This window comes from Myotis davidii, unplaced genomic scaffold (genome assembly GCF_000327345.1).
Source record: "Myotis davidii unplaced genomic scaffold, ASM32734v1 scaffold201, whole genome shotgun sequence".
NCBI classification, from domain to species: domain Eukaryota; kingdom Metazoa; phylum Chordata; class Mammalia; order Chiroptera; family Vespertilionidae; genus Myotis; species Myotis davidii.
In genome coordinates, this window is record NW_006297819.1 from 685,625 (window position 1) to 688,446 (window position 2,822).

At 48.3% G+C, this 2,822-nt stretch overlaps 1 pseudogene; it reads right to left on the reverse strand.

The window, feature by feature from the left end:
• Positions 1–481: 481 nt before the first annotated feature.
• Positions 482–2,162, reverse strand: LOC102774813 (annotated as a pseudogene).
• Between the last annotated feature and the right edge of the window lie 660 nt (positions 2,163–2,822).

Consider the following 2,822-nt stretch of genomic DNA (forward strand, 5'->3'; position numbering starts at 1 on the left):
TAGTGGAGGGAATAATTATCTTGTCTTTAAGTTGCCCTGGACATCAAATGAGCTGATGACTTAGAAAAGTATAAAGCACCATATAAAGACAACTGTCTTTTTCATGTACCGAAAAGACAATAAAGTGGTAAAATGAAAAACATTATTTGTATCCTCCCCCTTCCTTTCTTTACAGCCTTTATTTAAACTTTGAAATTTATAAAAATTTCACTCCTATTTTCATTTCTTTACATTCAATATTATTGTCTTTACATTCAGTATTAGTTTCAGGTTTTATATTAGTTACAGAATAGTGATTAGACAATCATATACTTTACAAGGTGTTCCCTGATATTTCCAGAACCCACCTGGCATCATACCATCATTACAACACTATTGACTGTATCTCCTATTTTAGTGACAGTAGGTTGACGGGTTCCTTCCAATCTTCCTTTTGTGTTGCTCGCCCTTCCTTTTCTTTCTCACTCCTTCCCTCATTTTCTTTTCTTTTTAAGAGAAGTAAGCCTTTATTTTCTTGTTTCTCAAATAGAGCTGGCTGAGCTGGTTGCTTTTTGGTAATTAATCAAAGAAACCAAATCCCATATCCTTGTGCAACTCCTCTGACTCTTCCTTTGCTTCACCCTTGGCTGGGGCTGCAGCAGCAGCAGGAGCAGCAGTGGTGGTGGCAGCCACAGGGACTGCAGCCACAAAAGCAGATGGATCAGCCAAGAAGGCCTTGACCTTTTCAGCAAGTGGGAAGGTGTAATCACTCTTCACAGACAAATCCAGAATTCACTGTACCCATTGATGATAGAATGGGGTACTGACACAACATTTGGGTAACCAATCTGAAGGCATATGCTGGCAACGTTGCGGACACTCTCTAGGAAGCGGGAATGCAGAGTTTCCTCTGTGATGTCAAGCACTTCCGGGTTGTGCTGGGGTCCAACCCCAGCAGGTCCAGGGGTCCCCAAAGGTGTGGATGGAGTCGGCGAAGAAGGAATGACACGGAGACAGCGCTCAGTTGATCAGCAGCCTTGCCAGGATCCCTAGCCACAATCTCCAGCCAAGTTCTGGTTAGGATCTCCAGCCAGGTTCTGTAGCCAGGTTCTGTCTCTAGGTTCTGTGTAGGTTCTGTGTCTAGGTTCTATGTCTAGGTTCGAGTCCTATTGTCTTGTTCCATCTGTATTTATACCAGTTGATTCCAATCTTATCAATCTCTATTCCAAAGGTTAGGGCGTTTCTTATCTCCATTCCAGGGAGTAAAGATTATGTAGCTTAAGTGTGATTGTTTGTAGTTAAAGTGATTAACTACCCGCCTGGCACTTAGTTAAGGGGTTTTATTCCCTCCCTAACTTCAGGGAAAAATCCCCACCTGGGGAAACAACCTTTCTCAGAGAGGTGACCTTGGTTATCACACATAGCGCTAAGGGGAGCAAACATATTAAGAACAGTATGCCATATACGCCAGGTCCCTTGAAACATATGCTGTGCAGATGTTTCTTCCCTGCAGTGACTGTGTCAAGCAGAAAGGATGGACCGGCTCCCAGCAGGGTTGTGTATGCTGCCATTGTCAAACACTTGCTGGATGATCAGCCCAAAGGAGAAAGGGGAGATTTTCAACTTGTTCAGCAGTGTGGCTTTGCTGGCTCCCACTTTGTCTCATCTTAATCAGCTGTTCATCACTCAGGATTACAGTGGTGCTCCTGGAGATTTTAGGGGTGATGCCTTAAGCCTGGAAGAAGGAGGTCTTCTCTGGCCCCAGACCAGTGATCTGGGCTGGCACAGTGACTTCACACTGGGCAAAGGCACCAGCACGGGCAGAAGTTGGCACCTTATTGGCCAGCAGCATGTCCCTGATCTCAGTGAGGTCCTCCTTGGTGAACACAAAGCCCACATTCTCCCAGATATGAGGCAGCAGTTTCTCTAGAGCTGGGTTGTTTTCCAGAAGACCTTGGATGGCCTTGCACATCATGGTGTTCTTGCCTATCAGCACCACAGCCTTCCCACGGAGGGACCTGCGGATCTGCTGCCTCTGCTTGGAGCCCACATTGTCTGCTCCCACGATGGAGCATTTTGGATAATCATCCAGAAGTTGGATGGTCTCAAGGAAGTAGTTGGACTTCCAGGTCGCCCTGTCTTCCCTGGGCAACATGGCGGTGCATTAGGGATTGCCACACAGGGTTTAAAGATGATGTCACTCCCACCAGGACATCTGGCAAGAGGAAACCCTCATTTTCTTTATATAGTATCTCAATTGGCTTTCAAAGGTCAGTGAAGGCACTAGGACACACTGAATCCATTTTACAGACCAGGAAACTGAGGCCAATTCCATTTGGCTGTGAAACTTGACTCAGCGCACAGAGAGCCCTCAAAGTCATGCTCTCTGCCCTTCCTAAGGGGCAGCCATGGGGCAAACAGAACAAACCTCTCCGACAGGCTTCTGAGCCTCATTCTCAAGCACCTCTTCATCTTCATCGTGGACGCTCCACATTCTTTCCTCTCTTCTGCCCCCATTCTTTACTACCCCCCCTTCTCTGGAGCAGGTGGTAGGCTTCACACTCACCATGCAGGCATGAGCTGTGGTAGGGCAGGGCTGGCCGGGCTTGCTTTTGGGCCAAGGCGGGAGCAGGAGTCTAAGCCTCTCAAGTGCGCAGGCCATGGCGAGGTCCGGCTAGTGCCGGGAGCTTGGTTGAACCGCCACAGTGGGGTACCCAGCAGTGTGGCACCCCTCCACTGAGGTGGCACTGCCCCTCAACCCGCACCTCAGGGCTGCGGGACCGCGCATCTGCTTGTGAAGTGCATAGGCCACTGGGGCGAGGCCGGTTTAGCACCGGGAGTTT